This window comes from Neovison vison, chromosome 4 (assembly GCF_020171115.1).
Source record: "Neovison vison isolate M4711 chromosome 4, ASM_NN_V1, whole genome shotgun sequence".
NCBI classification, from domain to species: Eukaryota; Metazoa; Chordata; class Mammalia; order Carnivora; family Mustelidae; genus Neogale; species Neogale vison.
In genome coordinates this window covers 192,426,425-192,445,450 of record NC_058094.1, presented here as the reverse complement: position 1 = coordinate 192,445,450, position 19,026 = coordinate 192,426,425, and the positions used below count along the sequence as shown (strand labels likewise).

The 19,026-nt window shown below is 36.3% G+C and overlaps 1 pseudogene; it reads right to left on the bottom strand.

Annotated features, from left to right (window-relative positions):
- Positions 1–10,573: 10,573 nt before the first annotated feature.
- Positions 10,574–18,466, bottom strand: LOC122905430 (annotated as a pseudogene).
- Between the last annotated feature and the right edge of the window lie 560 nt (positions 18,467–19,026).

Sequence of the window (19,026 nt, the reverse complement as noted above, 5' to 3'; positions counted from 1 at the left end):
GGGTTACCCATGACAAAGAGAAAGGAAACTACCCAGAATAATAAGTTTAACATGATTCAAATATTAACTAAGAGTCTGATCAAGAGTTCCTTAATTAAGGTTGCTGTTGCCTTAAAATAAGGCTGCCTACAATACTTTGAATATAGCTAATACACTCTAATGAATGAGCAGGATACAGTTTAAAGAATATTGTCAAAGAAGAATCCCATACAATATTTAAAGGGACTGAATCATCTTTCTCCTTATTGCATAATAACCTTGCATATGAATTCAATTGAACTTAAAAGCACAATTTGCTTTTGTCTTAATATTAAGTACTCAGAAATGTTTTCTCTTTATTCTGATTGCAAGTTAGATTAGTATGCTCACAGTTGATTTCCTTTCAAATAGTATAGGGCTTTTCTATTCATTTTTCAAACAAAAGTGAGAAAACGGCGTAATTATAGTTTCATGACACTTTTTTAATATGGAGAGATGTAGATAATAGTTAATACCTGAAAAAAATTAATTATCTATTCCATTAAAGAGGTTTCCCAATAATTTCCAAATGAGAAACCATTCTTCCGTAGGTGTCACCTTTCAATTTTTGCCTCTGTTTTGTGTCATCTACCAATGAATAGAAAAGTTGATTTTAAAAAAAGAATGTTCAAATATGTACTGAGCTCTCATGTGCCATGCACTGTACTAGACATTCTGAAAATAGGAAGACATATGAGATAATGATGTGGGTTATTCAAGTTTAAATTAAAGATTAATAAAATATTCTGATAAAGAGATTTCTAATTATCTTTTTTTTTTTAAAGATTTTATTTATTTATTTGACAGAGAGAAATCACAAGTAGGCAGAGAAGCAGGCAGAGAGAGAGGAGGAAGCAGGCTCCCTGATGAGCAGAGATCCTGATGTGGGGCTCGATCCCATGACCCTGAGATCATGACCTGAGCCGAAGGCAGCGGCTTAACCCACTGAGCCACCCAGGCGCCCCGAGATTTCTAATTATCTTATGCATGTATTTTACTTTTATCACTTTATTTGGTGGATGCCTTTATAAACACAAGTTAGTGTGAAAATGTACAGCATATTACCATAACATAGTCACAGTGATTTATGAGAAAAATTGAAACAATTTTTATTATATCTTTTTCCTTACTTTTATTATATACCAAATTACTCCAAAACCTAGTGGCTTGAAACAACCCTTTACATTATATTCATAGATTCTGTGGGTCAGGAACTCAAATAAGGCATAATAAGAAGTTTTGTTTTTGTTTTTGTTTGATTTTGCTCCATGGTTGCTGAGATTTCAAAAACAAAGACTCTAAGATGATGAGTAACTTGACGGTTGGGGCTAGAACCATTTCAAACACATTGACTCCCATGTTTAGCACTAGGCCAGGATAACAAGAACACAAAGACCACTGTTCAGAATCCCTGCACATACCATTTTTATGTGGCATGGCTTCCTCACAGCATGGCAGTCTCCAGGTAGTAAGATTTCTAACATAGGGTTGCAGGGTTCCAGTTGTGAATATTCCAGAGATCAAAGTAGAAGATGCAGTTGCAATTATATAAATAGAAAATAAATTGCCTAGTACCCTCAACCATTTAAAATATTAAAATGGCGCTTGAATATATACTTAACTCCATTTATAACTGGCATTTGCTCACCCTCTAGGTTTGCACCATTTTTACCTTGGTTTGATTTTCCCCCTATATGGACATGGCCTTTGATTTTCCTTGTTTCTCAAGTAAAGCACATTTATCATGGTGAGTTACCATACTAGAACTATAATTGTAATCAATCACAACTTAGTGTCATTGACCTCAAACTTTCAGTTTGCAATCACTTTGGATGAACAAAAGACTAAAGCCTGAGATCTGAGATGACAACACTAACCTACTAACATCCTGCCTAAAGCAATGGCTCCACTTAATTTTTAAATCTCTATATATCAATTATTTAACTCCTCTAACAACTCAGAACCATGGCTTTTGGGAATACATAGCCAATCCTTTAACTTATTTTTGCACTTCCTCATAGGTTTGACTCATTGCAAGTGCACATGTGTGTATGTATTTAGTAATTCCTCAGTTACTTCTCATCACGTACAGAATAAAATGCAGTCTCTGCTATTATAGCCTAATAAGCCATGTGTGTGTTTTCTGGTTTGTTTTGTTTGTTGATATTTGAAAGTAGCTTTATAATTTGTCTCCCTCTAATGACTATAATTTCCACCAGAACTGGAACATTCCAGAATTATTCATCATTCTAGCCTTGTCCTAAATCAGTAGTTGTTTTATAGAAATAATGAAATGTGTATCATTTACATTAATTAATCATGTTTACATAAATTTAAGAGGGAGGACCAAGGCTCTATTATCTTTAGGGACTGGTCATCTATTAGAAGCAATAATGTATTTTTTTTTCCTGAGCAGAAAAATGGAAAAAGCCATTTGTAGAATACACATAAATTTCATGGGTAATTTAAAAGACATAGGGTCAGATTTTCAAAAGGAAATAAACGCAAAGATGCATATGCTCAGGCTAATTAAAAATACGGTTAGCACTATGGCTATAAAATCAACTTTGTGCTAATGTTCCCAAATATTAAACAGTAACTAAAGACATTTTATTTGCCAGCATATGATACTAGATTGGCATTCAATGACAGCATTTACATTAAATTCATTTAGTCAATCAATGTTAACGTGAGAAAGGATGATATCATGAAAAAATAAGATGGAGCTAAGTTGAAAACTATCACAAATAATTAGCTAATTCTGATGCAGGAGAATAAAATATAGAAAAAAAAAGGAAAAAGGGTAAAATGAATTCTAATTGAAGAGTCTGAGATACTATCTTTCAGAGTGGTTATGTAGGCAGAATAGGAAAACAGGCAAAAAAAAGTTTTTTGTGTGTGTGAAAAATTAGATTTGGGGAACAGTCAAGTGGAATACTATTAATAACTGAAAATATTTGACTGGTGTTGGGGCTAAAGATAAAAGTAACTGAGATGTCAGATGTCTAAAAGGTGCTATACCCCTCAATTCCTGTTTTCTGGATATTGGATGGAATAGTAATCTATGTACTTTGGTGAAGAAATTTTGCAGAGGAATTAAGGTTACTAATCAATTCAGTTTAAGATAAGCAGAATACCCTCAATTATTCAGCTGGGCCCAATGTAATCACATGAGCCATTAAAAGCAGAAGAGTTAGATACCACTGAAGAGAGAGGGAGAGGATAAACTAGGCAGATGGGATGGTGAAGAGAGATTTTGGAAGCATGAGAATGACTCACCCACCATTGCTGACACAGAGAGTGGAGGCAACATCCTAAGCAATGGAAGAAGTCTCTAAAAACTAAAAATGATTCTGGCCAACAGCTAGCAAGGAAAGGGAACCTCAGCCCTACAAATGTTTGGAAATAAATTCTTACAATAAGCTGAATGATCTTCAAGGAAGGTTCATCCCTGAGCTTCCAAGAAGGAATACAGCCTGCTGACATGATTTCATGAACCAATCAACCATGATTTCATGAGCTACACTGTGACTACACTTCAGACATGGAGAACTCCTGGATAATACATGTATATGGTTTTAAACACCTAAAACTGTAGTGATTTATCATGACAACAATAGAGTTTCTAACATAAAAATGATTTAATGACTATCACTTAAATGATAATATAACTGAAGCACACAGAGAAGCAAGAGAAGTTCTTAATGGTTTAAGATGAAGCTTTAGAAGTCCTCCTTAAAATGAGAAGACAACTGGGGAAACTGGGCTTAGTGAAGTCAAGCCAAACAAGGTGGAGGCTAGGGAATGCACGGATGGTCAGCAATTAAAAGGCCAGTTGACAGTTACAGGACCTCTTCAGGGTCATGCAAATAAAGGGAGCTAACAAGAGGAATGGATGATCAATAAGTTTAATGTTATAGAAAAGTCAAGCAGAACAAGGATGAAGAAGAAAAATCACTGTTTGAGGAAGTCATTGAAATTGGAAATCAAATTTCAGGAAGAAGGGAGTGGCAAAGAAATTGTTTGTGACAAGTATAGATTGCCTGATTTAGAAGAGTTTAGATATAAATTGCATAAAAGTGAGTTTGAGCAAAGACATGAGGAATAACTGAAATAAAAGTGACATCAGTATGAAAGATGACCTTATTTTACAAAAAAACTTGTCAATATTTTAACATTAATTTCTGTTTCATTAGCATAGTAGGCAAAAGTGAAACCTACTAATTCTTAAGTGCTTCAGAAGTGCATGAGGGAAGCAGAGCAGAAAGAAAAGACAATGTGGCAAACCTGGATCCTCAAACATGAGCGAGTCCTTAACATTCCTAAATTTCAGCTACCTCAGCAAATATACAGGGTGAATAATACATGCTTCTCAAGCTTGTCATGATGATTACATGAGAAAGTCTGTGCAAACCATCTAGCACAGATTTCAACAACCTGAACAAGCCTAGGAAGCCCCAAGCCGAGTACCACTCTGATAGTAACGGCAACCTTACTGTCCGTCCCAGAGGAGGTTTGAGAACTGAGAATATGGTATGCAATGTTCTACAGCCAGCTTTCCGTCTGGATAGTTTTTGTACTTTTCTAATATTCCCTAAAAAATAAATAAGATGCTCCCCCTTAATCACAGTGCCTTAGTCTTCAATAATGTTAATAGGTCTTCATATTGATTCTCTTTGCTCTTTCTCGTGGGTTACTGTAAACGGTCTTTCCTTCACACAAAGTTGCCTTGAACAACTATGTTGCTTCTGATCAACTTCACTCCAAGGGGAACCATTTTCATCAGAATCTACAGTACAAGGGAAGCCTGGGTGGCTCAGTCAGTTAAGGATCTGCCTTCAGCTCAGGTCATGATCCCAGGATCCTGGGATCAAGACCACGTCAGGCTCTCTGCTCATCAGGGAGCCTGATTCTCCCTTTCCCTCTGCCTACTGCTCTGACTCCTTGTGCTCTCTCTCTATGTCAAATAAATAAATAAAATCTTTAAAAAAACCCACTATGATATGAATTGCACAAAATTGCTGGGACTTCACAGTTAAGATTAAATTGCTGGGACTTCACACTTAAGATTATAACATTATCAGACTCCGTATTACATAACATAATTACTTTATAGGCTTTCTGTTTAAACAGGTTTAAGTCCAGTTTTAGGCATCTGGATTAAAGTAACAAGCCTGTGATTTCTTGATTAGAGAAAAAACTGTTTTAAGATTGTTTTTGGTAGAATTTAAGTCTCAAATATGGCTTAGAGAAAAACTAGACTGAGAATAAAGCCTCTCTTAAAGACTGTTTTTAACTAACTGTGGACCCCACAGAAGTACAAATATGATCATATACCTAAATGAACCTCAAAGTCATCACATGAGTTGATGTCAAACTGTGAATATTATGATCATTACACTTCAGAACATCAAGAACCTACTGAAATATCTATTTCCTGAAAGATGCTAGTTTTTTTGTTAGAGCTGTACTACCAAAACATATTTTTGATAACTATGTCGCAGATTTTAAATTAAATAGTGATAATATATTTCAAGTATTTTTCCAAAAGATTATTTTATTTGATATTCTAGGTTTAAATTGTTTATGTAGGTTTTGATTCTATAGGTTATCATCTAGAATTTATTATCTCAAGAAATTACTAAGTAAGAATATTAAAATACCCTTTGATAGTAGAAGTTCATGCTATTATTTGTGTTGCTTTCACTTCTTTTTAATAGAAAATATACTAAGTAAGATCATCCAAAACATGTGCATTACACTGCACTAACTTAAGCCATAATTATCACTATGAAGACCTTAAAATATAAAAAAACTTTCTATTTGCCTAAGTAAAACATAAATTCTGTTTAAGTAATTATGAATGTCAATTGCTAACTTTAGAAATTATGATTTTTTATGCCATTGAACCTTCTGGCATTCTGCTGTTTCTAGCATTTTAACAAGTAATGCTATGATTTTTTTGAGGGGGGAATATAGGTATTAATTTAGTATTGCCTTGGCACACTGTTTTTAAAGTCTCTGAATCCAGAATGAGACATTATAGATTCTCCATGGATTTTATGGTGACTTAAACAAATTAATTTTCTACATTTCAATTTCCTTACTTGTATAATAGACTTATCTTATTGAGTTGATATAACAAGTAAATAATTTAATACATTTGAAAGTAACTGGAATAAATAAATACATAATTTGTTAGATGTTTAGTAATAGTGTCACTTTCTTTTGAATGACATAAATCTGCAATAAGTTCAGTGCTAGTTCTAAAAGAGTAAATCACTAGAGTCCACTATAAGAAAAACGTTATTTTTATGTAATCCGCTAAATATGGTAGACCAACTTGACATAGATATACCATTTTCCCACTCCAAACACACGGGAATATTGAATAAAATATAAAATTAAAAGAATTATATGAATAGCTGACACTGAAGAAAAAAACACTCTTTAGCAAAAATCTTATCTAAATATAAGGAATTTAAAGTCAGAGCCATCAGTGGGAATTCCCACAGTGGCTGATGTGGGATGATTCACACAGCAACTTTAAAGTGTGGGGCTGGGATGCCTGGGTGGCTCAGTTGGTTAAGCAGCTGCCTTCAGCTCAGGTCATGATCCCAGCATCCTGGGATCGAGTCCCTTATTGGGCTCCTTGCTTGGCAGGGAGCCTGCTTCTCCCTCTGCCTCTGCCTGCCACTCTATCTGCCTGTGCTCACTCTCGCTCCTCTCTCTCTGACAAATAAATAAATAAAATCTTTAAAAAAAATAATAAAGTGTGGAGCTGTAGGGGAGAAGTGTGGGGAGAGAATGCAATAACTCGGTGTTGGACATTAAGGAGGACATGTGATGTAATAAGCACTGGGTATCGTATAAGGTGATGAATCACTAACTTCTACCTCTAATACACTATATGTTAATTAATTGAATTTGAATTAAAATCTTCTAAGGGGAAAAAAAGGTGTGAGGCTGAGATTATAATGCCTGTAACAGTGGTAGCCCCAAGCTCAAGCTAGGAAGAGAACAAAGACAGAATCCATTTTATAAAGCCAAGAGCATCAAAGGACTGCTTTCTTCACCAAAGGAAGACAAAAATAATTATTTACTCGAACAAAACATGTCAAAAAAAAATTCTATCACCTTCATAAGATTCTAAAGAATAAGCCATGGGATAATAAAAACTAGAAGGCACCATTTATGAGTATGAGAATGTAGCTGTGACCCAAATAAAGACTCAACATGAAAACTGTTCTACAAGTAGGAAACCAATAGGACACAGTAGAGGCAAATGTAAATGTGCTTTGTAGAAATAATGTTATCACTCCAAGACATAGCATTCTTTCAGAAAAACAAGGTGTTCTGAGAATAAACTCACCATTAAAATTTTAAAATCACAAAAGAGAACACAAAAATGGACCATCATAACAGAAAGCTGGCACACACAATTTAGAAGAATTAGGGTGATAATAGTACAGATGAACATTTTTAAAGAGCATTTAAAATAAGTCAACAGAGAGAATCAACTATGTCCAAAATCAATCAATCAGGGGCACCAGGATGCCTCAGTCCTTAAGCATCTGCCTTCAGCTCAGGTCATGATCTCAGAGACTTGGGACTGCACCCCATGTTGGGCTCCCTGCTTCATGAGGAGCCTGCTTCTCCCTCTGCCTCTGCTTGTCTCCCTGCTTGTGTTCTCTTGCTCTCTCCCCCCCCCATCAAATAAATAAATAGTTAAAAAAAAATTAATCAATCAATCTAGATACAGACCTTACACATTTAACAAAAAAAAAAACCCAAAAACCAAAAAACAAACAAACAAAAAAAAACCTCACAGAGCAGGAGCAAGATGGCAGAGGAGTAGGAGACCTAAATATCATCAGGTCCTGGGAGTTCAGCTATATATTTATCAAACCATTCTGAATACCTATTAACTACCTAGGAAATCGAAGAGAAGAAGAGCAACAATTCTAGGAACAGGAAATCGATCACTTTCTGAAACGTAGCTTGTGTGGATAAGTGAATCCGAGGCAACATTCAGGAAGATAGACCACGGGAGGAGGGGCCAGCTCCCAGCAGGCAGTAGAGCAGTGGAGCACAAAATTGGAACTTTTATAATTCTGCTCCACTGAGGAACATCACTCCTGAGGCTAAGCAGGGGGTGGGGCTCTCACAGGGACAGTGTGGTCTCGGGACCTGCAAGGTCATAAAAAGACCAGAGGTGTCTGAGTGCGGCAGAGCTCCCAGGTATCAGAGAGGGGAAGCCGGCTGCAGAAATGGAGCTGAGGAGTGGGCTCTCAGCTTGGGGTTACCTTAAACTGGGATCTGCGGCACAGTCGGCCCACTGCTGGGCAGGAACCAAACAAGTAGCAGATCCGGGGAAACTCACCTTCCTCCTCTAGGAGGAGTGGTGTGGGAGCATGCTACAGGAATCAGTACTGGGCCTGGAGACTCTAAAGGGGGCTGTTTGCTAGAGACAGAAATGCTGTCACAGGCTGGTGAGCAGAGAGTGCCGCCAGAGACCAGGGAGACAGGCCTGACCGACTGTTTTTCTCTGAGGGCTCATTGAGGAGTGGGGCCTTGAGCTCTTAGCTCCTATGGGCCAGAGATTGAAAGGTTGCCATTTATAGTCCTGTCCTCCAAAGCTATACTTCCTAGTGCTCAAGGAACAAAAGCTCCCAAAATCAAAACCTAGCAGATTACTTAGCCTGGCCCCTGGCAAATAGGGGTACAATTCCACCTCAGGCAAAGACATTTGACAATCACTGTAGGCCCCTCTCCCAGAAGATCAGCAAGAACATCCAGCCAAGACCAAGTTCACAGATCAATGAGAACTGTAGAACTCCAGAGCTAGGGGAAAGCAACACATAGAATTCATGGCTTTTTTCCCATGATCCTTTAGTCTTTCAAAGTTAAATTTTTAAAATTTTATCTTTTAATTTTTATTTTTTCTTATTTTATAATTTATATTTGCCTTATTTTATATTTTTCTTATTGTTTTTTCTTATTCTATTTTTAAATTTCTTAATTAATCTAATTAATTAATTTTTTGAATTTTGTTTTCTTATTTTAACATTTTCTAAACTATTTTATATTATCAATACCTTTTTAAAAATCTTTCTTAATTTTCATTGTCATAGTCATAGTTTATCATTTCATTGTATTTAACCTTATTTTTATATACATAGAGGTTTTATTTTTTTTAAATTTTGGGATACAATTTCTTCTAATAGATCACAATATACCCTAAATCTAGCACATGGATTTGTTCTAGTCTCCAGCCTGATCACATTCTTTCCTCTTTTTCTTTCTTATCTTTTTTCAATCAACCTCTTATCAATTTTTTTTTTAGAGTCTGTTTTAATTTTCATCTTTACAGTCATATTCCATCCCTTCATCGTGTTTACCCTCGTGTGTGTGTGTATGCTTTTTCTTTCATTAAAATTTTGGGAGGTAGTTTCTTCTAACAGACAAAAATACACCCAAAATCAAGTGTGTGGCTCTATTCTATTCACCACTCTAATATATATATTTTTTCTTTTTTTCCCCTTTCTTCTTCCCCCACTTTTGGGTCTCTTCTGATTTGGTTAGTGTGTATTTTTCTTGGGTCATTGTTACTCTTTTAGTATTTTGTTCTCTCATTCAATTATTCTTATCTGGCTGAAAAAACAAGGCGGAAAAATTCACCACAAAAAGAAAAAAAGAAAGAAAAAAAAAAAGAACAAGAGGCAGTATTGACTGCTAGGGACCTAATCAATACAGACATTAGTAATATGTCAGAACTAGAGTTCAGAATGACAATTGCCAAGGTGCCAGCTGGGTTTGAAAAAAGCATGAAAGATATTAGAGGACCCCTTTCTGGAGAAATAAAATCCTTTATGGAGAAATAAAAGAACTAAAATCTAACCAAGTTGAAATCAAAAAAGCTATTAATGCAATCCAAAATGGAAGCTCTTCTACTAAGATAAATAAGGCAGAAGAGAGAATCAGTGATAAAGATCAAATTATGGAGAATAAAGAAACAGAGAGTCCCAATGTGGGACTAGATCCCACCATGTTGGGATCATGACCTGAGCCAAAGGCAGCCACTTACCCAACTGAGCCACCCAGGTGTCCCTCATGGCTTAGATTTTAAGTCGTATTTGCAGATGAGGAACCCCTCTAGGTTCAAACAGGTGAACAGTGAAGTGACTATTGCTGGCAGGAATGTGTGCCCTCCACCACCTGCATGTTAAGCCTAAAGCAGAGGTTTAATGTCAGAGAACACCAAACATATCACCCTCTAGATCAGAGAACTGAAACCAGAGAAAGAGACTTGATGAAGTTCATGGAACCATCATGTGATACCTTCATCTTCATGCTGGAGAAGCAAAGGAAAGCTCTGCTACTTTTACGTAAACTAGAAGAAGGTTTCCTGATCATATTAAGTAAAAAAATTCATTCATTGTTAACAGTTAGGCCAAGGGCATTAGCTACAGAAGGGTATCCACGGATAGATATAGAATATTAGACCAGTGAAGAAGCCACATAGATATCTTGTCTTTTCAAATATCAGAAACTTCTACATCATGGCAGTAGAGCAGTGGATCGAGTCCACCTCCCCAGAGGCTGAGTCCAAAAACTACCTGTGGGCATTTGTACGATAGAAGTCTCCCTGCCTTTCTGGCGGCATTTGCTGGGCTAGGAGATCTAGCTGGCTTTCCAAAGTACTGGAAACATATTTTATGAGCTCCATCATGGATCTCAACTCCACCACTACTTCCTCCAGCAGTTAGTATTCCTGATCAATTTGGACATCAACATCTTTTTTGGTGGCAATTTTATACACAGAAATCGCTTTTGGCACTGTAGCCTTTACCAGAGGGAAACCTTGTGTCCTGGAAGGTACACTCATTCAGGTCCTTAGCAGTTGGTACAATCACTGGAGGACCAGCCCATCCAGCAGTACCAGGTGCCTGATTCTGTCTTTTATCACTTTGCTGAGCCTTTGTTTCGCTCCATTTGGTAATTCTGTAATAAGGTCACCTCTCTTAGGACTTTGAGTTTTGCTTGATTCATCAAATTGGATGTCTGAATTTTCTTTTCTTTGTTTTTTTTAAGATTTTATTTATTATTTATTTGACAGACAGAGATTTTAAGTAGGCAGAGAGGCAGGCAGAGAGAGAGGAAGGGAAGAAGGCTCCCTGCTGAGCAGAAAGCCTGATGTGGGGCTTAATCCCAGGACCCCGAGATCATGACCTGAGCCGAAGGCAGAGGCTTTAACCCACTGAGCCACCCAGGCACCCCGGATGTCTGAATTTTCTTCTGCTGTTCAATCTGCTTTTCTTTCTTCTCATGGTATTCCATAATCTTTGGTCTTTGGGTTTGACCAAGACAACCTTTCTCAATATTGAATTTTTCCTCTGCCTTTGCGTCTATTTCTTTGGCTTTCTCACTAGCTTCTTGCTCAACAAAAGCCATCACATGCTTCATCCACTTTTGCACATCAGTAGCACTGAGGGCCTGGTGAAGGTGATGCTGGGCTGGTGGGCAACTGGCTCCAGGTTAGGTTTGAAAGAGGCAGTCGAAGGAAGGGGAAAGGAAAACCCAGTGCAGGTTTTGGCTTCCTTTGCTTTGTAACTCTGGCTTCTGGCTCCTCTCAGACAATTTTTGCATCCCAGATTCCATCTCGTAGTCCAAGATCGCTATTCCAGCTCTAACTATTACATCTGCATGCCAGCCAGAAGAAAGGAGAAATAATACTGGGAAGGGACGTTTCTCCTTCCTTTAAGTACATCTTCTGGAAGTTAAACACAGCTTTTCTTCCACATGGATTCCACTGCTCAGAGCAGTCAAATAGCAAATCTACCTGCAAAGGATGCCTAGAAATAAAGTCCTATGTTGCACAATTGTACACACAGGAATCAGTGGGAAGATCAATTGCTGAAGCAAAAAGAAAGAATATGTAAAGAGGAAAATTATCTGCATTAGATTATTTGACTTTGAGAATTTGGATCATCTTCTTGTCTGGATAACTTCACCAGAAAAACTCATTAAAAAGTTTTAATAAAAATTTTTTTTTTTTAGATTTTTATTTATTTATTTGACAGAGAGAAATCACAAGTAGATGGAGAGGCAGGCAGAGAGAGAGAAAGGGAAGCAGGCTCCCCGCTGAGCAGAGAGCCCGACGCGGGACTCGATCCCAGGACCCCGAGATCATGACCCGAGCCGAAGGCAGAGGCTTAACCCACTGAGCCACCCAGGCGCCCTAAAAAATTTTTAATTAAAATATTTAAAGAGGGGCACCTGGGTGGCTCAGTGGGTTAAAGCCTCTGCCTTCAGCTCAGGTCATGATCCCAGGTCCTGGGATCGAGACCCGCATCAGGCTCTCTGCTCAGCAGGGAGCCTGCTTCCCCTCCTTCTCTCTATGCCTGCTTCTCTGCCTACTTGTGATCTCCGTCAATCAAATAAATAAATAAATAAATATTAAAAAAAAATAAAATATTTAAAGAAACCCTTGTAATACCTGATAAAAGTAGTACTATATTTCTTTGTATATTTCCAAACTGGATGGTAGTGCTGAATAGGTAAACTACATTTTCCCTTATTTTGCAGACACTTCCTAATAACTTGATACATATAGAATAAAGATTCTGAAGATCACTTTAGAGGGCTTTCTGAATCAAAGGGGATTAGTTTTTCAGGCAGTCTCAGCATCTAACATCATTAGAGAAGGGCGTTAATATTTTTGTCTTATTCAACAACATACACATTGATTCTTGACATTATGCTATACAAACAAATATAAAAGACAAGACTAGCCCATTTTGAATATATTTTTTTTCTTAATCTAAGCAAATTAAATGCACATCTCACTTATTATTGACTGCTTATAAATAATTACATTCTTCTCATTTAGATACATACTTTCAGGTACTTATTTTTGTAGACTGAATAAATTTGTTCTTATTTATATGAAATTTATTTCATTTTTGATTTTAAATGTAGTAACAGTGTTTTTTTTTTTACAAGTTCCTTTTTATTTAGTAAATTAATTTCATGGTCCATTTTCACTAGTGACATACATTTCCTTTTAAAATAAATTAATATAAATAAATACAGCCATTTTAAAGAAGTATATTGAGCACAGGTGATAGTTGGATATGGGAAAAATGTGAATGTGGCAAATAAATGACAGTTAAACAACATGGAGAAAAATGTGCTTTTTATATCCTTCAAGCAATCTTTCATATATAATACTTAGACCAGTTAAACTTTTGGTGGTTATTGATATGTAATAAGTTTGACATATTTTATTTTTAGTTTTAGATATTTCTGAAGCACTTTCTCAATGTTCCAGCTTAAGGCAGAAATATGCATTAATAGCCAATGAACTGTGAAGAAACTTATACAGAAAAATGATGCACCTACTATCTATAAAAGACTTCATCTACCTTTACACAGAGTTGATACAGAAAGTGCTAGATCACCACTATTAATAACCAATAATGAATCATGACTCATGATTTAAAATAAAATATTCATTTAATGTCTAAATTTTAATAAAATAGATTCTTTGATTTGCTGGAAAATGTACTGCTTACAAGAGGTATGCCCCTTATTAAGTGTACTTTTGATGGTATAAGTCCTGAACTGGCCATAATTCCACAACCAATTTGTAATGAATTGTCTTACTAACATTTCTGTGTCTGCTGGTAAAATCAGTAGTAGCCAAGAAATTTCTGCTTTACTTATCGTGCACTCAATAATAATAAAAATGTTTTTACAGTTATTAATATTCATAAAAAACTCACAACTTAATGATATATCAGCACAACACACGTACACATTCCACACTTAGCCTACATTTCTCAAAGTGTTTTTGTGTTGTTTTTTGACTGGTATAATTTAGTATATTACAGTTCTCGTAGCAAAGTGATAATGGGATCCAAATCACAACATGTTAGGAATAACTAAAATATGGTCATTACCACAGAACAATAATAACTCCTAGTGCCTATGAAGGCATCTTCAGTTGCCTAATCATTAAGTTTGCCTGTCTTACAGTGTGTCAGTTTAGGTTAATATCTTTATTTCACTGACCAAATTCTTGCCTATGTTGATGGAATGTAGCTTTCACGTGTTTTAATAAAGACATTTTCAAATGTCTGGCTTCACGGTGTGCTATATCTCATCTCTCACATTTCAGCTCATCAGATATTGTCATAACAGAACATATACTCAATTATACCAACAGTGAACCTTATATATTTATCAAAAGTGGGGCACACTGTGAAGACTTGGCAAGACACCAAAGGACCATGGAAAACTTTCTGAGAACCACTGGTTCCAAAAACAAAAACAAAACAAAAAACTACTATTTGCTTCAATTGCGAATGGTCTATCATCCCATCTATGTTGTTCTGACTAAATTTGTGTTAGTATTCTTCATACATATTTCTTTTCCAACGTAAATGTATTTTTTATTGTTCTTAGATTTTTTTTACTTGAATGCCATCTATCTTCATATTTAAGAAGTAAACTTATTAGTATGTTTACAGATATTTTAACATTTTATACCCAGCATGAAACTCATACGTGAGGCAGACACTATCAGAATCTTGATTACATATTCTGGATGCTACCACTTCAGTATTTTCCTGAGGGTTTCCAAATCCCATTAGCTGCATTTCTATTCCTGAGGGTTATTTTTTTTTTCCCTGAAAATATGGAAAACCATTCCTTCCCAGTGTACAATAGGCCAGAAGTCCTGGGGAATTAGCATCCCCCGGCAATAGCTCTCAACCAGAGATGGATGGTAACTGTGCATAAATGTCTCCTCTTTTCTTGAGGTGATTTTGAGGCCCAGAGTCTTCCTGTAGTAATGAACTCCAGCTACCCATCTAGAGGGATAGTTGGCTTGGTCACTCCCAATACTGGCTGCCATCTTTTCCCTGGTCCCCCTCCTCCCTCTTCCACCAACTCTCAAAAATGGCCACTTGGACTTGTAACTTTTACTCCGATGTTTCCTCCTTAATTTGGAAGGACAAATTAAGGCAAAGTGGTAAATATATCTTTGAACTGTCCTTTTTTTAACTGTCCTTTTGTCTTCTCTTTTTTGTCTAAATATCTTAAAATCACTTGTATAAACATTTAGTTATTACTTTTTAAAAAAGATTTATTTATTGGGGTGTCTGGGTGGCTCAGTGGGTTAAATCCTCTGCTTTCGGCTCTGGTCGTGATCCCAGGGTCCTGGGATCGAGCTCCGCAGAGAGCCTGCTTCCTCCTCTCTCTCTGCCTGCCTCTCTGCCTACTTATGATCTCTGTCTGTCAAATAAATATATAAAATCTAAAAAAAAAAAAAAACCCAATCATTTATTTATATTAGAGGTGGGGGAGTATCAGATGGAGGGAGAGGAAGAGAGGAAGAGAGACAGAATACGAAGTAAACTCCCTGCTAAGCACAGAGACCAAAGAAGGGCTCAATCTCATGACCCCAAGATCATGACCTGAGCTAAAACAGAGCTGGGCACAACCAAGTGTGCTACCAGGCATCCCAGTAATAATCACTTTTTTGATCACTTTTGTTTGACTCACATGCCACCAGTTTTCTTCCTAAAACACAAGGTTGGAGGACTTGACTCAAACCTGCTCCTAAATTTTCATTGCCAATTCTATAATGGCCAAATAGGCATAATCATCTAAAACTTTGCTGAGCTGTTTTCCTTTAATCTTACCTTGTACTTTATTACCCAGCTTTACTCCTGCCAGACCAGAGAAATGCCTGCCTCCAAAGCAAGTTCCCATTTTCTCTCCATCTTCAATGCTATGCTCATGCTGCTTTCTCTGCCTGGAGGGGAGTTGTTCAACACAGTAGCTATTAAATCTAAATTAATAAAAAATAAATACATTTAAAAATTCAATTCAAACATTTCAAGTTCTCAACTGAGAATTATGTAGCTACCATAACAGACAATGCAGATATAAAATATTTCTATCATCACAGAAAGCTCTATTAGACAGAGCTGATCTGGAGCATTCTTTTATATCTAGTTTTTGAAATACTATATTTTTTTTCTTTTAAGTTCATCTTAAAGCTAACTTTCTGGGGTGCCTGGGTAGCTCAGTTGGTTAAGGATCTGGCTCTTAATTTCGACTGATGTCATGATCTCAGGGTCATGGAGTCAAGTCCTGTGTCAGGTTAGGTGCTCAGTGAAAGTCTGCTCGAGATTCTTTCTGTCCCTCTGTCCTTCAATCTGCTCATACTCTCTCTGTCTCTCAAATAAATAAATAAATCTTAGAAAAAAAAAGTTTTTTGTGAATTAATTTTGTCACATGTCTCCATTCACTGATTTAACTTTATTTCCTTCAATCAATCACAAGATAGATACTGTGTACTTTATGAATTTCGGTGCTTATATATAAATCATTAAAGACAAAATTAGTGTATTCTCATTTTCGTATTTTTTTAAAAGATTTTATTTATTTATTTATTTGACAGAGAGAGATCACAAGTAGGCAGAGAAGCAGGCAGAGAGAGGAGGAAGCAGGCACCCTGCCGAGCAGAGAGCCTGTTGCGGGCCTCCATTCCAGGACCCTGGGATCATGACCTAAGCTGAAGGCAGAGGCTTAACCCACTGAGCCACGCAGGCACCCCTCTCATTTTCGTATTTTTAACACACTTAGCAAAGTGCTTCCTGTCAACAAATACTCACTTAATTCTTGTGAACTAGTTTAATTGACTTAAACATCCCTCAAGATACTATTCTCAAAAGCTTCTTTTGAACTATTTCTTTTCTAATGCTGTATTTTTGTTGTCTTTACATAGAATCTATAGTCTTTATTAAATTTTGAAAGCCTATCAAAATTATTTCAAATCTTAATTGTATAATCTACTCTAAATTAATAATGCCATTTCTATATTACATATACATTTGATACATGATTTATTTCTCAGAGAGCTAATTTTTTCATTTTTTTTCTTTGATATCCAAAAACACTGATGGGAGCTTCTAGTTACTTTTTATAAGATTCTAGAGAATAGAAGCCATGTCCATACCATTAAATGTGCCTTTTTCCTTGGACAGAATTTTCTTAAGGTCTGCTTTATTTTGATGCTTCTTGTCACTTGCAGGGCCAATTTGTAGAGATAATTCATGCACACAAGTAGAGCAGGAGTGCTTAAAATGTTCTTCAGCATAGGAACTGGGTCCTTGTTGTATTCCATTTACTTAATTAAACATTAATAGATGTTTTGAATAGAGTTGCCAAAAATAACCCTGGAGAAAGCTCCACTGGAGCGTTCAATCCTCCTAAATTTGATTCACAGACACTCTTTCACATATTGCTGTTTAATTTGTTGTATATTCAAGTAGGACTATCTTCTTTCTTAGTCCTTCTGATCGTCTCCACATAGGTCATATGAAAGATTCAAACCAAGTAGATTTTCACTTTTATAGGCTTCTAAATGATCAGTAAATTCTTTTCAAAATCCTAGCATTTAGTGGCAGAATCTAAGCTTAGAGGATCCCAAAAGAATCTTCTAAAAAGCATCTATTTATTAATACAGGCACACATTTTCAATGCATTTTTGCTTTGAAGAACCAAACAATAGATTCATTGTCTTTGGAAAAAGTGCCTAAAACAAAGAGCCAAATCTGTCATGAGCTCTCTTTTCAAAAGTAAGTGCTTGTGGAAGTACATCATCCTAGTTTTCTCAATTAGGATAAAGCTTGAAAATAAATGATCTCCAAACATTGACTCTTAACTATTACATGTATCAAATCCAAAATGAAAGTCAGTTAAAAATTAAAGTTCAAGAACTAATATCTTGGGGCGCCTGGGTGGCTCAGTTGGTTGGGCATCTGCCTTTGGCTCAGGTCATGATCCCAAGCTCCTGGGATCAAGCCCGACATCAGGCTCCCTATTCAGCAAGGAGCCTGCTTATCCCTCTCCCTCTGCCTGCTGCTCCCCCTGCTTGACTTACTCTCTCTCTCTCTCCCTCTCTCTAATAAATAAATAAAATCTTTTAAAGAAAAAGAACTCATATCTTATAATCAGTTCTCTAATCCAGAAAATCATATAATTCCATACATTTTGTTATTCATGTCCAGTAACTTTAGATTTTTAACTTTTAAAATAGAAAGTGTAATCTTAGTTTCTTTAAGCTTTAATTAAGGATGGAATATTCAAAAACGTCTAACACCTGCTTTATAATAAGTAGAGTATTATTTCAAATGCCAGATGGACCAATTAAGATATTCTTTCAGATGATGCAAAATCTTCTGATGTAGGTAGTTTTTTTCAAATCCAAATTTAAATATGCACTATAAGAATGTAATATCCTCAGTACATGTTAATGAAATACTTTCATTTTTAACCTGGAGACAGCACAAAGCACTGTCATTTTTTTCTTCTTCTTCTTCAGCATCCCCTCTTCATTCTCATCTCCCAATTCCACTGCTTTAACACCCATGCTTTTGTTTCTCCGTGACTACTGCTGCTGGAAGCAGCTCATATTTTATAGAGAATTGAGCTCCCCAGAACAAAGGGAGAATTACAAGCTTTTAACCTGCAAGTACATGGAAATTAAAATTGGTAAAAGATAAAAGGTATAGAGCAATACAGACTGAATTTGTATATAAAAATACTTTACAAAGACTATATCCTCAGCTGGCTCCTATACTTACATAAATCATTTTAACACAGGTGATTCCATTAACACAGTGGGAACCCCACTGCTACCTTCTACCCAAATCAACCATCCAGCACACATTTCTAACACTTGCAAGCCACAACTTTCCTAAAGAGTTCTCTGAAAATATTTGTTTATAGTTCCTAACACCTTTCTTACACTCACACTGTAAACAGCTGGGTTCTCCATGTCTGGCCAGAGAATAATTTCTCAACTTCATTCCCACCAGGCAAAGACAGTGGTTTTTAATCTTCTGTTGTCTTTTGATGTTTTGTTTATATTGAGCTGGTGGCATTTAATACCTTGTTTTTGATTTTCCTATTTCACATTATTCCTCCTCA